The sequence below is a fragment of the Pinus tabuliformis genome, chromosome 7 (assembly GCF_031772625.1).
Source record: "Pinus tabuliformis cultivar Carrire ecotype Pingquan chromosome 7, CPIR1, whole genome shotgun sequence".
NCBI classification, from domain to species: Eukaryota; Viridiplantae; Streptophyta; class Pinopsida; order Pinales; family Pinaceae; genus Pinus; species Pinus tabuliformis.
In genome coordinates this window covers 8,566,598-8,588,595 of record NC_142293.1, presented here as the reverse complement: position 1 = coordinate 8,588,595, position 21,998 = coordinate 8,566,598, and positions in this window count along the sequence as shown.

Here is a 21,998-nt window from a genome sequence, read left to right as displayed (position 1 = left end):
TTCTACAATATTTTATGTGTTCCATTGCTCCGTAATATATAATTTTCTAACAATTGGTATTAGAGCCGAAGGTCTATTTGGCTGATAAACTTGCAGGAAAGAAGGGTTTCTCATTCGACTGGGAGCAATGGCAGAAGATGGTAAGTTTAGGGCTGAGAAACTTAATGACCAAAACTTCTCACTATGGAAGATGCATATGGAAGATTATCTATATTAGAAAGATCTGTACCTACCATTGGGCGGAAAAACAAAGATGCTGACGGGTATGATAGATGAAGAATGGAACCTTCTCGATAGAAAGGCACTCGGAACAGTACGGTTATGCCTTGCAGCGTTAGTTGCCTTCAACATTTCGAAGGAAAAAATGACAGAGGGTTTGGTTAAGGCATTGGAGAAACTATATGAAAAACCCTCAGCCTCAAACAAGGTATTTCTTATGAAACGGTTATTTAATATGAAGATGTCGGAAGGTGTATCTGTTGCAGACCATTTAAATGATTTTAATACTGTTAAAGGTTAGTTATGTTTTGTAGGGGTAAACTTTGATGATGAAGTTAGAGCTCTGTTATTCTTGTGCTCATTGCCAAAAAGTTGGAATGGTTTAGTAATGGCCATTAGTAACTTTGTTTCTGGATCTAGTACTTTAAATTTTGATGATTTTGTCAGTGCTATCCTTAGCGAGGAAATGCGACAGAAAAGCTCTAGTGAGACATCGGGTAATGCTTTAAGTGCAGAGTCTAGGGGAAGAAAAATGGAAAGAGGAAAGAGCTCAGGATATTGCAGTAAATCAAGGAAAGGTAGATCCAAGTCCAGATCGGGGATAGTGTGCTGGAAATGCGGAAAGAAAGGACACCTAAAGAAAGACTGTAGATCTCAGAAGGGAAAAGAAGGATATGTGCAACAAGAAGACAATCATGAAGCAAATGTGATAGGTGAGGTGTTACAATATGCTTTGATTCTTTCTTTCAAAAATATTACTGATTCCTGGGTGGTAGATCTAGGGGGCCTCATTCCATGCCACACCTGATAAGAAATATTTTCATGACTATGTTCAAGGAGATTTTGGAAAAGTCCGTTTGGGTGATGATAAGCCCTGTAAAATTGTTGGAATGGGTAAGGTTCTTGTAAAACAATAGAATGGAAACCAATGGCTAATAAAGAAGGTAAGGCATGTTCTAGATCTAAAGAAAAATATGATTTCAACAGGGCAGTTAGGCGGTGAAGGTTGTGTGACAAATTTCACAAATAAAGCTTGGAAGGTCACCAAAGGAGCCCTGGTAATAGCAAAAGGTGAAAAGGTTGGTAGATTGTATTTATGCAATGGAATTTCTAAATTTGTTAATGCTTTAACTTCCAAAGGAGTAGATGCAGCATTATGGCATCATAGGCTTGGACACATGAGTGAGAAGGGGATGAAGATTCTTCACTCAAGGAATTTGTTGTCAGGTTTGAAGATGTTGATTTTCACTTCTGTGAGAATTGCATTTATGGAAAGCAGAAGAGAGTCAGATTTCTTAGAGTTGGGAAAGAAAAGAAGAGTTAAAAATTAGAGCTTGTGCATACAAATGTATGGGGACCTACTCAGGTATCATCTCTCGGTGGCTCTCATTATTATGTTACTTTTATTGATGATGCAACTAGAAAAACTTGGATTTATTATATTAAGAATAAATATGATGTATTTGATACTTTCAAGAAATGGAAAGCTTTGGTTGAGATTGAGACAGGAAAGAAATTGAAGTGTCTCAGATCAGACAATGGAAGTGAATATTGCAGCAAAGAGTTTGATAGGTACTTTTTAGAGCATGGAACTTGCAGATAGAAGATAGTTCCAAGAACACCACAAGAAAATGGTGTGTCAGAAAGGATGAACAAAACAATCATGGAGCATGCAAGGTGCATGAGATTACATGCCGGATTTCCTTTGCAATTTTGGGTAGATGCTGTAGATATTGTTGTTTATCTAATAAACAGAGGACCTTCAAGTTCCTTGGATGGTGGTGTTCCACAGGAAGCATGGACAGATAAAAAGGTAAACTAGTCCTTTTAAAGCCTTTTGGTTGTGAGGCCTTAGTCCATATTAATAAAGAAAATAGAAAAAAGCTTGAGGCAAAGTCAAAGAAATGTACCTTTATTGGATATGGTGTTAATGATTTTGGTTATCACTTATATGATTATGAAAATCAAAAAATCATTAGGAGCAAAGATGTAATATTCAATGAAAAGGTCTTGTATAAGAATTAGTTGCAGGAAAAGAAACAAGAAAAATAAAATAAGGAATACGCAGTTGTTGATGAAATCACTGAAAAAGTAAAGGTGTCTAAAAATAATAATAGTCAACAACCACAACAACAACAACCACCACAACAGCAACAGGCACCCCATGTTAGAAAATTATATATTACGGAGCAATGGAACACATAAAATATTGCAGAAATATAAACACAGAAACCGCACAAAACAAGAGAGACACAGATATACGTGGTTCACCCAGTTTGGGCTACGTCCACCCCGAACAGCCAGTCCTCCCTTTCTATTATCCAACAAAATGAAGAGACACAACCTACAACAAATCCGATGTAATATCCTCTGTTTTCTCTCACAGTCTCACCTCTCTATTTCTCGCTCACAGAATACACATCTTTTTCACAGCCTCAAATACAATGCCCTCATGCAAAAAGAGGGGTTTCCTTCTAGGGAAAAAAACCCTAAACTAAACATAAGTTCTACCGTCAGATCATCTGCCTAATGAACGGCCCAGATTGACTAGAAATTACTATACTTTTACAAGGAAAATTTACAGCTGTTTTTAGCTTCGGGGGCGCTGCCCCCGAAACCCCCCACCAAGGGGGGGCTCCCAAAGGTCGCAGTCGCCCCCCCTGGACCCCCCCTACAGCGAATATTTTATAGGCGGCGTTGCCGCCCCCATTTCGAACTGGGGTCCAATGTGGTGATACCTTTGAATATAGAAGATAATCAGGCTCCACACCCAACAATCTCCCACTTGGAGACTGGTTGTAGCAACTCCAACGCTGCTCCATTTGCTGGACAATGACTCCTCTTTGGACCTGGTTGTTCCTCATCTTCATCGTCATCCTTGAAGACCAATTGAAACTGAGCATATTCTCAGTTTCTCCCTGGTTACAACTTTTTTTAGCATATCTGTAGGATTCTGGCTAGTGTGTATCTTTTCCAGCTTCAACTCTCCATCTTCCAACACTGATCGTATGAAATGGTACTTGAGCTGTATGTGTTTAGTCCTGGAATGAAATGCTGATTTCTTTGTAAGATGAATGGCACTTTGGCTATCACTGTATAACGTGCCCATATCATGCTCCTTACCCAATTCACCCATAAACCTTTGTAACCAAATCATTTCTTTACTAGCCTCTATAGCAGCAACATACTCTGCTTCTGTTGTTGAAAGTGCAACAACACTTTGGATTTTTGAAACCGAACTGACAGCTGTTCCTCCAACAGTAAATACATATCCTGTAGTGCTCCTCCTGTTATCTCTGTCACCTGCCATATCTGCATCAACATATCCTTGTAGGGAGATGTTTGAACCACCAAAGCATAATGCTTGATTTGTGGTACCTTTCAAATATCTGAGAATCCATTTCACTGCCACCCAATGTTCCTTTCCTGGATTGTTCATGTACCTGCTTACAACTCCCACTGCATGTGCAATATCAGGCCTTGTGTAGACCATTGCATACATTAAGCTTCCAACTGCTGATGCATATGGAACTTTAGACATATAATCCATGTCTTCTTGGGTCTTTGGGCACATTTCCTTGCTAAGTTTGAAATGGCTAGCAAAAGGTGTACTAACTGGTTTTGCATTGTGCATGTTAAATCTTTTCAACACCTTTTGTATGTACTCATTCTGAGACAATGTTAATTTACGATTTTTCCTGTCTCTAGTTATTCTCATACCAATGATTTGTTTTTCAACTCCCAAATCCTTCATTGCAAATGAATTTGCCAATTTTCTTTTGAGCACATTTATTTCCTGCATGTTAGATCCTGCAACAAGCATGTCATCTACATACAATAACAATATAATATAGCTGCCATCATTTTGTTTTTTCAAATAAGCACAATGATCAGAGTGACATCTAGTATAACCTTGTTCAGACATAAACTTGTCAAATTTTAGATACCACTGCCTTGGAGCCTGTTTTAAGCCATACAAGCTCTTCTTCAACCTGCACACTAGTTTCTCCTTCCCTTTCACCTCATATCCTTGTGGCTGCTGCATATATATCTCTTCCTCCAAATCCCCATGGAGAAAGGCTGTCTTTACATCTAACTGCTCAAGATGCAAATCTTCAGCTGCTACAAGACTTAAAATAGTTCTGATTGAAGTCATTTTAACAACAGGAGAAAATATTTCATCAAAATCAATACCTTTCTTCTGTGCAAACCCCTTCACCACAAGTCTAGCTTTGTACCTCTGTTTTCCTCCATCTTCTTCCTTCAGCCTGTAAACCCATTTATTCTTCAATGTAGTATATCCTACAGGCAACCTGACTAAATCCCAAGTCTGGTTATGCATTAAGGAGTCCATCTCTTCTTCCATGGCTACCTCCCACTTCTTCCTGCTTTCAACCTGCATTGCTTCTTCATAACATTCAGGTTCACCAGAATCAGTCAACAATAAATAATATAATGAAGGAGAGTATCGTTCAGGGGGTCTACTTATCCTGGTAGATCTTCTAACACAACTTTCAGGTGTTTGGGGTGCTTGTTGTTGTTGTGGTGGTTGTTGTTGTTGTGGTTGTTGATTATTATTATTTTCAGGCACCTTTCCTTTTTCAATGATTTCATCAAGAACTGTGTATTCCTGCAACTGATTCTTATACAAGACCTTTTCATTGAATATTACATCTCTGCTCCTAATGATTTTGTGATTTTCGTAATCATATAAACGATAACCAAAATCATTAACACCATATCCAATAAAGGTACATTTCTTTGACTTTGTCTCAAGCCTTGTTCTATTTTCTTTATCAATAGGACAAAGGCCTCACAACCAAAAGGCTTTAAAAAGGAGTAGTTTACCTTTTTACCTGTCCATGCTTCCTCCGGAACACCACCACCCAAGGAACTTGAAGGCCCTCTATTTATTAGATAAACAACAGTATTTACAGCATCTGCCCAAAATTGTAAAGGCAATCCTGCATGCAATCTCATGCACCTTGCATACTCCATGATTGTTCTGTTCATCCTTTCTGACACACCATTTTCTTGTGGTGTTCTTGGAACTGTCTTCTCTCTGCGAATTCCATGCTCTGAACAGTACCTATCAAACTCTTTGCTGCAATATTCACCTCCATTGTCTGATCTAAGACACTTCAATTTCTTTCCTGTCTCAATCTCAACCAAAGCTTTCCATTTCTTGAAAGTATCAAATACATCAGATTTATTCTTAATACAATAAACCCAAGTTTTTCTAGTTGCATCATCAATAAAAGTAATATAATAACAAGAGCCGCCGAGAGATGATACCTGAGCAGGTCCCCATACATCTGTATGCACAAGCTCTAATTTTTCATTCTTCTTTTCTTTCCCAACTTTGAGAAATCTGACTCTATTCTATTTTCCATAAATGCAATTCTCACAGAGGTCCAAATCAACATTCTTCAAACCCGGCAACAAATTCCTTGAGTGAAGAATCTTCATCCCCTTTTCACTCATGTGTCTCAGCCTATGATGCCATAATGATACATCTGCTCCTTTGGAAGTTAAAGCATTAACAGAGTTAGAAATACCATTGCATAAATACAATGTACCAACCTTTTCGCCTTTTGTTATTACCAGGGCTCCTTTGGTGACCTTCCAAGCTTTATCTGTGAAAGTTGTCACACAACCTTCACCGCCTAACTGCCTTGTTGAAATCAGATTTTTCTTTAGATCTGGAACATGCCTTACCTCCTTTAATAGCCATTGGTTTTTATTCTGCTGTTTTACAAGAACCTTACCCATTCCAACGATTTTACAGGGTTTATCATCACCCAGACGAACTTGTCCAAAATCTCCTTGAACATAGTCATGAAAGTATTTCTTATCAGGTGTGGCATGGAATGAAGCCCCTGAATCTACCACCCAGGAATCAGTAATATATTCAAAAGAAAGAATCAAAGCATCTTGTAACACCTCACCTGTCACATTTGCTTCATGATTGGTTTCTTGCTGTGCATCTCCTTCTTTTCCCTTCCAAGATCTACAGTCTTTCTTTAGGTGTCCTTTCTTTCCACATTTCCAGCACATTATCCCCGATCTGGACTTGGATCTGCCTTTCCTTGATTTACTGCGATATCCTGAGCTCTTTCCTCTTTCCATTTTTCTTCCTCTAGACTCTGCACTCAAAGCATTTCCCGATGTATCACTGGAGCTTTTCCGTCACATTTCCTCGCTAAGGATAGCACCAGCAACATCATCAAACTTTAAAGTACTAGATCCAGAAACAGAGTTACTAATGGCCATTACCAAACCATTCCAACTTTCTGGTAATGAGCACAAGAATAACAGAGCTCTAACTTCATCATCAAAGTTTACCCCTACAGAACTTAACTGACTTGTAACTGTATTAAAATCATTTAAATGGTTTGCAACAGATCCACCTTCAAACATATTCATATTAAATAACAGTTTCATAAGAAATACCTTGTTTGAGGCCGAGGGTTTTTCATATAGTTTTGAAAACGTCTGCATCAAACCCTCTGTCGTGGTTTCCTTCGAAATGTTGAAGGCGAATGACGCAGCAAGGCACAACCCTATTGTTCTGAGTGCCTTTCTATCGAGAAGGTTCCATTCTTCATCTTTCATACCCATTGGCATCTTTGTTTTTCCACCCAATGGTAGGTATAGATCTTTATGATACAGATAATCTTCCATCTGCATCTTCCACAGCAAGAAGTTTTGGCCGTTAAATTTCTCGACCCTAAACTTACCATCTTCCGCCATTTCTCCCACTCGAACCAAGAACCCTTCTTTCCTGTGAGTTTATCAGCAAAATAGACCTTCGGCTCTGATACTAGTTGTTAGAAAGTTATATATTACGGAGCAATGGAACACATAAAATATTGCAGAAATATAAACACAGAAAATTCACAAAACAAGAGAGACACAGATATACGTGGTTCACCCAGTTTGGGCTACGTCCACCCCGAATAGCCATTCCTTCCTTTCTATTATATAGCAAAATGAAGAGACACAACCTATAACAAATCCGCTGTAATATCCTATGTTTTCTCTCACAGTCTCACCTCTCTGTTTCTCACTCACAGAATACACATCTATTTCATAGCCTCAAATACAATGCCCTCATACAAAAAGAGGGGTTTCCTTCTAGGGCAAAAAACCCTAAAATAAACATAAGTTCTACCGTCAGATCATCCACCTAATGAACAACCCAGATTGACTAGAAATTACTATACTTTTACAAGGCAATTTTACAGTTGTTTTTAGCTTCGTGGGCACTGCCCCCGAAACCCCCCACCATGGGGGGCTCCCAAAGGTCGCAGCCACCCCCCCCTGGACCCCCCTTGCAGTGAATATTTTACGGGCGGCGTTGCCACCCCCATTTCGAACTAGGGTGCAATGTGACGATACCTTTGAATATAGAAGATAACCAGGCTCCACACCCAACACCCAAAACACCTGAAAGTAGTGTTAGAAGATCTACTAGGATAAGTATACCCCCTGGATGATACTCTCCTTCATTATATTATTTATTGTTGACTGATTTTGGTGAGTCCGAATGTTATGAAGAAGCAATGCAGGTTGAAAGCAAGAAGAAGTGGGAGGTAGCCATGGAAGAAGATATGGACTCCTTAATGCATAACTAGACTTGGGACTTAGTTAGGTTGCCTACAGGAAAAACTACATTGAAGAATAAATGGGTTTATAGGCTGAAGGAAGAAGATGGAGGAAAACAGAGGTACAAAGATAGACTTGTGGTGAAGGGGTTTGCACAAAACAAAGGTATTGATTTTGATGAAATATTTTCTTCTGTTGTTAAAATGACTTCAATCAGAACTATTTTAATTCTAGTAGCAGTTGAAGATTTGCATCTTAAGTAGTTAGATGTAAAGACAACCTTTCCCAATGGGGATTTGGAGAAAGAGGTATATATGCAGCAACCACAAGGATATGAGGTAAAAGGGAAGGAGAAACTAGTGTGCAGGTTGAAGAAGATATTGTATGGATTAAAACAGGCTCTAAGGCAGTGATATCTAAAATTTTACAAGTTTATGTCTAAGCAAGGTTATACTAGATGTCACTCTGATCATTGTGTTTATCTAAAAAAGAAAAATGATGGCAACTATATTATATTGTTATTGTATGTAGACCACATGCTTGTTGCAGGGTCTAACATGCAGGAAATAAATGTGCTCAAAAGAAAATTGGAAAATTCATTTGAAATGAAGGATTTGGGAGTTTCAAAACAAATCCTTGGTATGAGAATAACTAGAGATAGGAAAAATGGCAAATTAAAATTGTCTCGGAATGAGTACATACAAAAGGTGTTGAAAAGATTTAATATGCACAATGCAAAACTAGTTAGTACGCCCTTTGCTAGCTATTTCAAACTTAGTGAGGAAATGTTCCCAAAGACCCAAGAAGACATGGATTATATGTCTAAAGTTCCATATGCAACAACAGTTGGAAGCTTAACGTTTGCAATGGTCTGCACAAGGCCTGATATTGCACATGCAGTGGGAGTTGTAAGTAGGTACATGAACAATCCAGGAAAGGAACATTGGATGGCAGTGAAATGGATTCTCAGATATTTGAAAGGTACCACAAATCAAGCATTATGCTTTGGTGGTTCAAACATTTCTCTATAGGGATATGTTGATGCAAACATGGCAGGTGATAGAGATAATAGGAGGAGCACTACAGGATATGTATTTACTGTAGGTGGAACAACTGTCAGTTGGGTTTCAAAAATCTAAAGTGTTGTTGCACTTTCAATAACAGAAGCAGAGTATGTTGCTGCTATAGAGGCTAGTAAAGAAATGATTTGGTTACAAATGTTTATGGGTGAATTGGGTAAGGAGCATTACTTGGGCACGTTATACAGTGATAGCCAAAGTTCCATTCATCTTGAAAAGAAATCAACATTTCATTCCAAGACTAAACACATATAGCTCAAGTACCATTTCATACATGAGTGTTGGAAGATGGAGAGTTGAAGCTAGAAAAGATACACACTAGCCAGAATCCTGCAGATATGCTAACAAAAGTTGTAACCAGGGAGAAACTGAGAATATGTTTAGTTTCAGTTGGTCTTCAAGGATGACGATGAAGATGGGAAACATACAGGTCCAAAGAGGAGTCATTGTCTAGCAAATGAAGTAGCGATGGAGTTGGTACAATCATTCTCCAAGTGGGAGATTGTTGGATGTGGCGCATGATTATTTAGAGGTCTTTGTTTCAGCTCGATGTATACCCCAGAAAGTTTGTACACCCCTCCATGCGGGGCAGGTGTGGGGGGGGCCTTGTCCCCCTCGCAGGGGTGCGGGGGGGCTGATCCCCCCTGATTGGGGGGTCCGGGGACCAATGGTCCCCTAGCGAGGGTTTCGGGGGAAACGCCCCCGAAGCTAAAAATAGATGTAAAATTTCCTTGTAAAAGTATAGCAATTTCTAGTGAATTTGGGCCGTTCATTAGGCGGATGATCTGATGATAAAACTTATGTTTAGTTTAGGGTTTTTTTTCCTAGAAGGAAACCATCTCTATATATGAGGGCATTGTATTGAGGCTATGTAATAGGTGTGTATTCTCTGAGTGAGAAGCAGAGAGGTGAGACTGTGAGAGAAAAAAAAGGATATTACACTGGATCTGTTGTAGGTTGTGTCTCTTCATTTCGCTGGATAATAGAAAGGAAGGACTGGCTGTTCATGGTGGATGTAGCCCAAACTGGGTGAACCACGTATATTTGTGTCTCTCTTGTTTTATGTGTTTTCTGTGTTTATATTTCTGCAATATTTTATGTGTTCCATTGCTCCGTAATATATAATTTTCTAACACAAGACTTGTTAATGATTTCATTACCTGAGAATTTTTTCCTCCAATTCTTCAAAGTGTTGGTGATACTGAGTTTGTCCCTGTCAGTTTGCCTGAAGACTGAGGCCGCCTAATCCCACAAGGTTGAGGTGAAGGGGTAGAGGTTTAGTAAATGTTCCATCGTCTCCTCTTGTAAGCCACATAGATAGAATTTGGATGGGCCAACAAATCCCCTTTTCAAAATGTTCTCCCATGTGAGAATTTTCTTTTGGTGAACCAACCACATAAACAACTTGATTTTCATCCATTGTGAGTTCTGCCAAAGGTCATTCCAGCCCTAATTAGGGTTTGGATAATCAAAACCTAGGGCCATGCATTTAGCTTCTTTGAGGTTAAAGGTGCTTTTGGTGTTTTGACCCCATCGTAGTTGGTTAGATGAGGATGACACTAAAATCTTCCTTTGCTCCAGGTCAAGAGCAAGGGAATTCGCCTGGGCCTTCAAAGGACTTTCTTCACTATAACCAAGCTCCTTCCACATTCTCCATTTCCCAATGTCCCTCACCTAATCCTAGAAGTCACTTACCATAAGTAAACCTTTGTTGTCAGTGTCATTTTTTAGAGTTGTTAGTTCTTCTCTAAACAAATTTGGTTCTTGCTGCTAGTTATCCTCCCAAAACCATACAAGGTTCCCAACTCGGATCCCCCAGAAACTATGCTATTGGACAATGGCTTTATTCTCCCAAGAAAGGTTCCAAATGTGGGATCCCTTGATGTGCCCTAACATTCGGATGTGATCACTCTCCTACCAATTATTTGCATATTTCTATTTCGAAAGATTGGCCCAAGGGGTTGCCGATTCCTTGAGCCACCTCCACCAAAGTGTGGCTCCTGAAACTCTGGTGAGGATTTTAGGGTCATGAAGCCCTAAACCACCACGGGCCTTACGTTTGCAGAGCTTGTCCCAAGCTACCAAAGCCGACTTGTTTTTCTCTTCCCCTTTTCCCCAAAGAAAATCTAATTGAATACTCTTGATTTGTTGCATAACTCCTTTAGGAGCAAGAAGAGCTGAAAACATGAAAATGGGTATACCCTGTAGGAAAGCCTTTGTAAGCATGAGATGCCCTACCAAATTCAAAGACTTGTAGGTCTATTTCCTTAATATTTTCCTAAAGTTTATTAGTTACTGGCTCCCACACTCCCTTGCTAGAAGGTTTGTCACTAAGAGGCATTCCAAGGTACTTGGAAGGTAACTGATCCCTTTGAAACTTGAGAATTTTGGTGAGGTTCCTCTGAATAGTAATGTCAATGTTGAAAGAAAACATCTTTGATTTGTTGAGGCTTACCTTTGTACCAGCGGCCAAAGCAAATTCATTCAGGATTTGTTTGAAATCTCTGGCTTCCTTGATGTAGGAATGCCCTGCAGCATTGTGTCATCAACAAACTGTTGATGAGTAGTAGTAGCACCATTCGGGGTAAGTTTCAGACCTTGGATTCCTCCTTTATCATTTTCCATTTTGATCACTTTGCCTAGCCCTTGTATCATGAGAACAAAGAGGAAAGGGGAGAGCGGATCCCCTTGTATGAGACCCCTAGAAGGCATAAAGGTTCCAGAGGGAGAGTCGTTAAGCAAAATGGAGAAGCTAGCCATGGATACAAGGTACATAACCCATCTTATCTAGTTGTGGTCGAAACTATAAGATCTTAGCATTACCCTGATGTAAGACCTGCTTACCTTATCATAAGCTTTCGCTAGGTCCAGCTGCATGAGCATGCTAGCTTTCTTATTGCTCTTAAGAGAGTGTACCACCTCGTGAGCTTGTATGATGTTGTTAAGAATCTGTCTTCCATCCAAAAATCCACTTTGCTCCTCTGAGATGAGAGCAAGAAGAAGAGGCTTGAGTTTGCTAGTGATCAGTTTGGAAATAATTTTTTACACCACATTACATAAGGCTATGGGTTTGAATTTTTCTTGTGTCATAACTTTTTCCTGCTTTGGAATCAAAGCTATGAAAGAGGCATTAAGAGCTTTCACAACATTTTTGGATCTTATAAAGTCTTCCACAACATCAAGGATATATTGTTTGAATTTTTTCTAGTAAGCTTTGAAGAAGTCCACATTGAAACCATCAGGGCCAAGAGCTTTCCTATTTTGCATCTCATTGATAACTTCACTAACCTCCTCTTTAGAAACTGGCCTGTTAAGATTGTGGTTTTCTTCCCTGGTTACAAGCTTAGGAATGAACTTTGTGAATTTGTTAGTGAACCGAGTTCTGTCGAAGAGAGGCTCCTCTATTATGCTAAGGAAGTGTTGAACTAGGAAAAATCCCATTTCTTTGTGAGAGACGAGCTCTTTCCCTTGAGAATATTTAAGTTTTGGAATTCCGCTATGAGATCTGTGATCCAAGGTTGATATATGAAAAAACTTTGTGTTTCTTTCTCCTTCTCTAATCCACTGCACCCTCAATTTCTGTCTCTAGAAAATCTCCTCTTACATGCATTGATCTTCCCATTCATTCTAAAGAGAGTTAGCTTGAATTTTCCATTCCTTGGTAAAACCTTCTGAGATGATGATCTGATTAATCTCATGGAGTTTCTGATCAACTTCTCTTTTGGCTTTAAAAATATTACCAAACTTTTTTTTGTTTCAATATTTAAGCCTACATTTGATGTGTTTAAGTCTCTGCCGCAACATGAAAATTTTAGTGCCTTGAACGGGCATATCTTCCATCCATTGTTTATCAATATTGCTGGTGAAGTTAGGGTGAGAGAGCCAGAAATTTTTAAACCTAAAAGGTTTGTTCCTAAGTGTACCTATAAAAGTAGCTTCACGCTGGATAGGCCAGTGGTCTGAGGCTCCGAAGGGAAGGATTAAAGCTAACATATCAAGGCCTATGAGAAGGAGGTCCTCTGAGATTATGAATCTATCTAATTTATAGGTGACTTGAGAAGCCTCCCCCCCTCTTATTATTCTAAGTAAAAGTGCAATTTACTGTTTCTGTGTCCACTAGCCCCATGTTATTCATGAAGTTCTAGAAGGCAGTGGAGTCTTTGCCTAGTGTTTTGGTACCGTATTTTTTCTTTGTAAGAGATCTGATCATATTGAAGTCCCCTGCCAAAATCCAGGGCACATAGGGATATCTCTCTCTCAGCTTCTCAAGGGAGGTGAGAAGATTAAGTTTGTCTTCTAGTTTTTGACGACCATAGTGATCATGTAGATCTGTTTATCACCCAAAGGTTGAATCACCAGCATTAGATAGTTCCTAGAAGCTTCATCATCCAAGATTCCAAGTTTTCAAAGATCCCAAAGACTAAGAATCCCACCCACCGAGTTATCCACTTTAACCTCTAGATACTCATACTTGATTAACCATTTGCTTTGTATCTCTCTGATTTTGTCCATCGAACATTTTTTTTCTTGAATAAAAACGATATTTGATTTTTCTTATTTTATTCTACTTCTAAGAGTTCTTTGTTTCCTTTTACTTCCTAGACCCCTAATGTTCCAAGTTATAAGCTTCAATAAGAAAGGTTTGTAAAGGAGTAATTTGTGAGATCCCTCATCTTACCTGAGTTAATTATAAGTTTCCCACATTCAGTGAACAGCTCATTCTGTTTTTTCCTTCCTCTTTTCCTACTAGGGTTCTTGGAAGAATGCAACCGTGTATCCTCCATCATTTTCACTCCCCTATTCTCCTCTCTATCATGGTTTCTTTTGACTCCAGAACACTTCGTTTGTGATCTCGAGAGGAAGAGCTATTAAACCCTGTCAAACTCCTCTTTTCGTAGAGAGTCTACTCCTTTGGTGATTCCCTACTTCAGAAACTTTTCTAGATCTAAATTATCCCTCTCTAGAATCTCCTGCAGTTCATGGTCTTCTGTTCCAGCCTCACTTGGGGTCATCTCGTGGTCCTTACTGAGCTCCATAATGCTCGACATATCATCCTTTTGTTTTATTTTTTCTTGTATATCCTCCATATTGGCATCCCTTTCCTTCTCAGTGGGAATATTCTCTAATTCCTAGTTTGTCCCATTGTTTTTGACTTCTTCTTCTAAGATCTTGAAACTTTATTTCATCCTTTTTCATCATTAAAGTTATTAACAATATTTATCATCTCAACAAACTAAGGTAACTATGAAAATTTAAAACAAGCCTAGACCCATCTTAACTCTGGATCTATCAAGCACTAAGAGGGATCAAATCTCTTGATGTGTAAACCTCTTTTGGAGTGCAAAAATTGCGGAAAGGATTGCACTCGAGAGATTTGATCCCTCTCATCAACTTATAAATATGTAGTTAAGATGGATCTACACTCATAAATAATTGAATTAGGAAAATTATTACAAGTTTTAACTAATTTTTTTTCCTTTTTAAATAATGTAAATTATTTATAAACCAATCTATAAGATAACTTTCTAAGTATTAGATGTTTGATAAGATTAAAAACCTCATCAATACAAAAAATGAATTAAAGCTTATTTGGAGTGAGGCATTTTAAAAGAATAATGGGTTGGATTGTTATTTTGGTGTGATACTAAGAGTCACTAGTGTTGATATGTATTTTAGTATATATTATATTTGGGAATAATAAGTGATAGTGAGAGCCACTAATGTTGATATGTAGTTGAGTATATGTTAGATTTGGGAATATTAAAAAAAAATTCCATGTTTTTAGTTTAATCATTAAGCCTCTCAACAATTGGTCACTATGTATAGATGAGCATGTGCAAAGTGTGTGTTTCTTTGAATGATGGTACCAAGGAAATAAATACTCATATACTTGAAATAGTGGTTTTCACCCCTTAACAACATTGATGGTCCTTGAAAAGATGTTTCTCATTGATTGGGACTCGAACCAAGGATCATCACAGTACATATACATTTATATAGGGTAGCATGTGTAGTATTATTTATTAGTTCACAGTTCTGGATTATATTACATAAGGGAAGAGAGATACTTTTACTTTCTTCCTTGGATATATTCATGAAAATAGGTGTATAAGAAAAGTACAATAGAGTTGAGGTATGAGGTCTAGAGTTAGTTTTTTTCCTTTACACAAGATAGGTGTTATGATTCTGAGTTTATGTTGGTTCATTTGGTCCTGATGATGAACCAGCACTTGTTGGTTCAAAACACGTCGGCCAAAAATTTCTCTTATGTTATTTCTACTGAAAGTCTTTGCTTAATTCATTATGGATCACAGAAGCCTCACTACAAAAATTACATTTTATATTATTTTTATTTTATCTTGTATATATTTTCTTTATGGTTTAATTTTTTTTATGCATGTTATGGTGTAGTTTTGGTTATGTTATATGCTACATATAAATATTGTATGGATTGTGCATTCACAACATGGAAAAGGTATGTTACCTTAGTGAAGAAATTATAATTAGAAAAATTACAAGGACTTATAGTTTTGGTATCATAATAAAATATGTGTAGATGTTATCTAGTGGTAAGAATATATAATTAATATTTTCATAGTTGTCAATGTATGGAAAATATGAACAAGGTCTAAGAATTTTTAATTTAGATAGTATGTGTAAAGTCATAATTGTGGAAATATGGTAAGGAGGTGCGTTCAAGAAGAATTACAAAAGAATATGAATGATTGGAGTTTCAACACAAGGGGTTTAAGGTTAAAATATTAGAGTGAAAACTAGAACTTCGGTAGAGGTTAAATTTCAACATACTTGGAAATTATTTAAAGAATTTTCTAGCTAAAATTTAACAAGGGAAACCCCAATTTATGGTTGATAACTAAGGGAAAAGTGATTTAATGAGGTTAATTTAAAGTTATCAATTCAAATTTTCAAAATGCATGAAGTTGTGGAGAAGTTGGACATGTAAAATAATAATAAAATTAGCAAAATTAGGTGAAAATCCCTAATTTTCCCAAGAAATTGATGGAATTTAACACTAGGAGGTGAAATCATGCTATGAAAAAACTGGCTAATTTAAAGAGAGTTTCCATGGTAAGCCATAAACTAAATTTTGAAATTAGGAATTTTTGATAAAAAATAAATCAATTTTTTAAAATCACTGGGAATTTTGCCCTTAAAAGTGACACATACTTGGGTGTGTTGACTAAGATAAATGCACACATTACATTATTAAGGTATCTCTCTATATGATTCGCCAATTAGGGTTCGCAAATTTTGTAAGAGTACCATCCTATTCCAAGTATCATCTTATGCTTTTGTGAATGTTAGAATTATAGATGAATGATGGATGGAAAGGAAACCAAAATAAGCTCTTGATGGATGGTCCTAGATGGAATGCAAGTAAATCAAGTCCAATGAAAACAACTTGAACAATTTGGTGCAAAGGAATGCTAGTAAGATAAATAATGAGAATGAATCTTAGAAAAGAGTGATATAAATCTTTCGTTAAGATGCATGAAGGCTAAAGCATAGTATTTATTATTTGTAAAGTAGTTTGAAACCAACAACAAGACTAAATACGTAAAAATAAGCAAAAAAATCCTAAAATGATGAGATTTTTCACTGAAATAGTTCATTAACGTACCAACCACCAATGTATTTCCATCATATATTAGCTAACAACAATAAAGATAGTTTTACAGTAGTAGATAACATAGGGTCGAACATTTAGTGCCAAATCACAAGGTATCTTCAATAAAACCAATAGTAGGGGTGAAAAAAGATGAAAATTTAATTATCAAGGTAATTACAAGGTTCTCCCTTTCACAAATCCTCCAAAAGTCAAAAATTTACAATATTTCTATATTGAAGGCTGTGGTTTTACTTTTTTGCCCTATATGGAGTGACGCAAGCACAAAATAAGAAGCTTATAGCAAGTGCTTGTTGTACTATTCAACAACCCTCCATTTTAATAAATTATAAATTTCCTATGAAATTTTTTATATTAAAATAGGGACCCTTTAATTTAAAAAAAAAAAAGCCAAAATTAAAAATTAAAAAAATCAAAATAAGAATTGTTAATAAAAGCTTATAATAAAAGTTTAATACTTAGGCCTTTTAATTAAAACCCAAGTATGAAACCTTTATTATCTAAAAAAATCGAATTAAATAGTCCCCAAGACACAAACTATACTTAGGCATAGGTATTAAACATTTTGGGTTATTTAATTAAAAAACAAAATAAAATGGAGTTTTTGGTCCCCAAAGGTTGAAATCATTATAAACTCTAAATACCTAGCATTGCACATTCAATAATAAAACAAAAAAATAAGGCAAATACTAGACCCAAATGGGTTATTAAGTTTGTCATACAAAAAGCCCCATATCAATCACAATCACATGTTCTGATATTATATAAGTCCATGCCTCCTATCTTAACCGATCGCGATATGTGATATCACTCCAGACCCGACCACAAATTTAAATCTGCAGAATTAAAATATTGCATCCAGGACATCGCAAAGACCCAAAAAGCCTACGTTCATACCCCGCTCCATTTTCCTATTGCAATGTGTGATAAGGCCCGGACCCACCCAAATTATACACTACGATTTATATTAATATCGTGTCCGAGGCCTATATTACAATAACAATGTTTTAAAAGTCATGCCTCATCCCAATGTCGATTGCGATATGATCTGAGTAATGACGTTAGTGCCATGTCACGTTCCACATCACCTTTCACCTGCCACAACATTCTTGATTTCATACTCCACGCCAGATCTGGTCATATGCCATGTCACATGGCATGTTACCCTCCACGTCATATCATGACATCATTCGTGACATCCTTGCCATGTCAGTCCGAGACTTCACAATCTTATGTTTTAAAGGGACATGACTTATAACAAATCTTTCACCCTAACCAATTTCCTATTGCTATTAGTGCACCTAGATCCGATACGATATTTAAATGGATATGAATGATTTCACATCTCGTCTTATCACAACTTTCATATTCTTTCTCGTTCCTTTGCCCTCGCTCCGAACATTGATTGTGATATAAAAACCTGACGTGCCTTGATTTAATAAATGGCTCAGATCTTCTGAGATCAACGACGGAGAAGCCTTCGAACCCCTTTGTGGTAATTTTAAGTTTCTTAAGGAGAGGGGTTCCAAAATTTGGTTCTTCTGTCCAAGACTATTTCCACGCACTGTTTCTTTATTCTTTTAGACCCCCCTCATCATAAACCAACTACCACTTCTGACACCCTCTAAAAACAATGTTTCCGTGTTTCGTTCCCATTCTGATTGCGATTGTGATTTTATTTGAGAAGGAACCCTTTTGTATTTTGTATGGAATACTCCTGGTCTAATGAAATTGTGATATTATCTGAGTTCTACCCCTAGTCTAAACCCATTGCAGTTTTTCTGAGTTCTTCCCCTGATCTAAACCGATTGCAATTGTTCTATGATCTACCCAAAATTTAGAATTGCAAATGAAATTAAGCAGTAAAGTCTACCTCCTTATTCCACATTCCTCTCCATGATCTTTGTTTGGGATTTATTGCACTCTATATTTTTCCTAATTTACTGAAAAAAGTGATTTGTTTAAATAAAATTCACTTATCATCTCATTTATGTTTATCTTATCGATTCATGTTTTTTGTGTTCAGGATTATGACAGAGGAGGACAATTGTGCTGATAAGTGGTAGATTACATGAAATAGATAGACAGACATCTAGAGAATTTGAGGGAACAAACAAAGTTGATGAAGACAACAAATCATTTTCAGAAATTACTACCAAAAAATTGTTTTCCTTTAAGCGTTGTTGAAGGGATTTGTTTAAATTCCCTCAACGCTTTGCACAATAGATTCAATTGTTTTCTACTATTTAAGCTAACTTTTTGTATGAAATAATGGTCCTGAATTTTATGAAGAAAGGCTAGAAATCTCACACTATTGTACTTTCATACTTTTCTCAATCGAATGAGTCGAACATTGTTTTATGAATTTCATAAAGAATTTTCAGAAGTTGCACTACTCTACTCCCGTAATCATCTTTGTGAGAAGGACTAAACTAATGTTATTTCTTTTATGTGTTGAGCGAAGCGCATCTGGTATTTTTATTTTTGTGCCTCTTCTTTGTTCATATATAAATAGTGAAATTATATTTTCACATTGCTTATTACCTGATATTTAAAGAACAATGTTACATGTATTCACTAGTCATCATGATGTCATTAATATTTTTATACATGTTAAGCAGTTTTATTTGATATTCTAAATGCGATATGAGTTCAAAAATTATTTTGAATAACTATTTAATCAAACTAATCGTCTTGAAATAGTTTCATTTCCATTGGTGTTTGAGCAATCCATATTGTCAATTACTAAGGAAAATCATTATAGGTTGTGTCTAGATACAAGTTAAACAAACCTAGGTTATAGAATAGATTAATGCATATATTTTCCATTTCATTCATTACTGTAAATTCATCGTTTTCACTCCACTATTAGCATTTCACATTCATTCAATAACCTTTCATTGGGAAACTGGTCCCATCATCCCCAGTCAGAGCCACTACGTAAATGAAAAAGGAGTTGTCTTAAGGTCTAGACTGAGTGGTTTTCCCTTGGTGTTGAAGCAATGATTTTCAAGGACTTGACACTTTTTGGCACTACAAGGAGGGTTTGCAAACTATGAATGGAAATTAAGTTCAATCAGAAAACAAAAGACCATTCCAAGATCCATTCACCCTCCAAATCTCCTACTACTTCTAGATCCCCTCCAAAGTCTACTACTTTTACATTAGGAGTTGTACAATCACCTCCAAAGTCTCCTAGAATAATTCGTGAGGTAATCCCTGTGGATTATACTCCAGAATCACTAGAAATTACAGATTTTAAAAAGAAATTGGAAGACATCTCCATTTCAGAAGAAAATCCTAAAGCATCCGAAATTTATGAAGGAAGTATAAGTTCTGTTTTTCATGGAACTGGTGTTTTGACTTGGTCCCAAAGTGAAAATATTGAAATCTCACCATTTGAATTTCCTCTTCAATCCCACTGAATGAAAAATACTACATGAGACTCCCTCATTTTCTCATTCACCAACATCTCCATTTCTTCCTTTTTCATTTTGTTTCTCTCTACCGTTCACTTCATCTATTTCCATTTCGTCTACACAAATAACTACTGTTGCCTCAAGAAGTACTATCACAGCTACCAATTCTTGTTTCATCACATCCACCTCTCCAAGTGTTACAATGGAAACTAGTCCATGGTCCAATCCAGGAGTTGTTCAAATGTAGGCACCACTTCATCCTCTACCAAAATATCCTGAAAGAAGATGTAGATGAGGAATATATTTTTGTCAGATTATTTTTGTACACTCTTATAGTATGAGCAGGGTCTTGTTACTTTTCATCATGAGTCAATTTCATTACTAGTTGGAATATTTTTGAAGAACAATTTTTGACTAAATTTGGTGATGATCACTCAATTACATATTTTATCAATGACATTTCCAATTTAAAAACAAATTTAGTAGAAAATATAAAATATTTTAATTCCATATTTAACAAATTGTTAAATAAAATCTGAGCTACTTTTATACCCGAGGTCGAAGTACAAATAGAATGGCATATTTCATCTCTTCCTTTTAACATGGCAATTTTTGTAGATAGAGATAATAAAAATACCTTGGTATATAACATGAAAGAAGTTGTGTCTATAGAGAAGGGAATAAGTGCACTAGAAAAAGAAAAAAATATCAAGAAGACAGAAAATTAAGAAAATTTACATTTAAGGATGAAGCTAAAAAGAAAGCACCTAAAGATCCCTTTGATCTTAAAGGCTTACAATAAGTCCTTAAAAATTTGTCTAACGAGATGGTACAGATGAAAAAAAAAGTAGCTGGATCTTCTTCAATAAAACCTTTTAGCACATACAAAAGAAATCATCCACCTAATCGACAACCTCCAAACACAATCTCTATTGTAGAAACTGATGATGAAGATGAGGAGGAAGAAAAATTTTCTGGTGATGAATCCCAAGATGAACAAATAACTAAGTTAAATGGAATGTGGGATTTTATTCTTCCTATTTCTAATAGTGAAAGCAAATATGAAGCATTACCTTTTAGCACAAGAAGTAAAGGTTCAATTGATCCTATACAACCAATTCAGAAACAAAAACCTTCATCTTCAATTGTTAAAGATAAAGTTGTTGTTAAAAAAACCACTTCCACTTCCCCTCAAGTAATTCCATCTTCATCCAATTCTTCATATTCATCGAGAAACTTAGTAATTTCAGATACTATTGAGTACAATATAGTTGAGGATATGAAGCAAATAAAAGCAAACCTTTCCCTTCATGAACTCGCTAAACTCAAACAACAACATAATTTTTTCCTAAAAGAATTGAATGTAGTACCTACTTCTCCTCTTGCTACTATTGTGGTATCCAAAGCTCCTAAAGGAATGGGTAAACCTCTTGGTCATCCATTATTCGATTCCTCTGATGTTATTATGATAAGTGAAAAGTCTAACCCACATACTCCTCTTTTTCTTTTGACTTTTGAAATATTTAATAAAAATGTACAAAAATACTTTGTAAATTTAGGGTGTTCTTCGAATATCATGTCATATTCAGTTTGTCTGAAATTAAACATGTCACCCCAGAAAACTCCATTTCACATTGTGCAACTCAATAGGAAAAAATTCAAAGTCATAGGAGAAATGAATAAAATTCTTATCAGATTATCTTTGAATCCTGAAGTTTATAAAATAATTGATATACTTGTTGTTGTTATCCGAGATTTAGATAGTTTAATTCTTAGTAGAGGTTGGTTAGAAAAAACTACATGGTTATTTTGCCACTAATTGGTCTCACTTATCGCTTCCATTTAATGAAAGCCAAATCAAATTATAATCGAACAAGAAAAACGCACGAAACTTTTAGTAATAGATTTCGAATATGAAAATGACGCAGTAGTATTTAATAAAAACATTCTTGGAAACTACTATAATGAATCATTTTTTGACAGTTTTAAAGAACAAACATCGTCATTTCTAAGTAATTTTGTAAC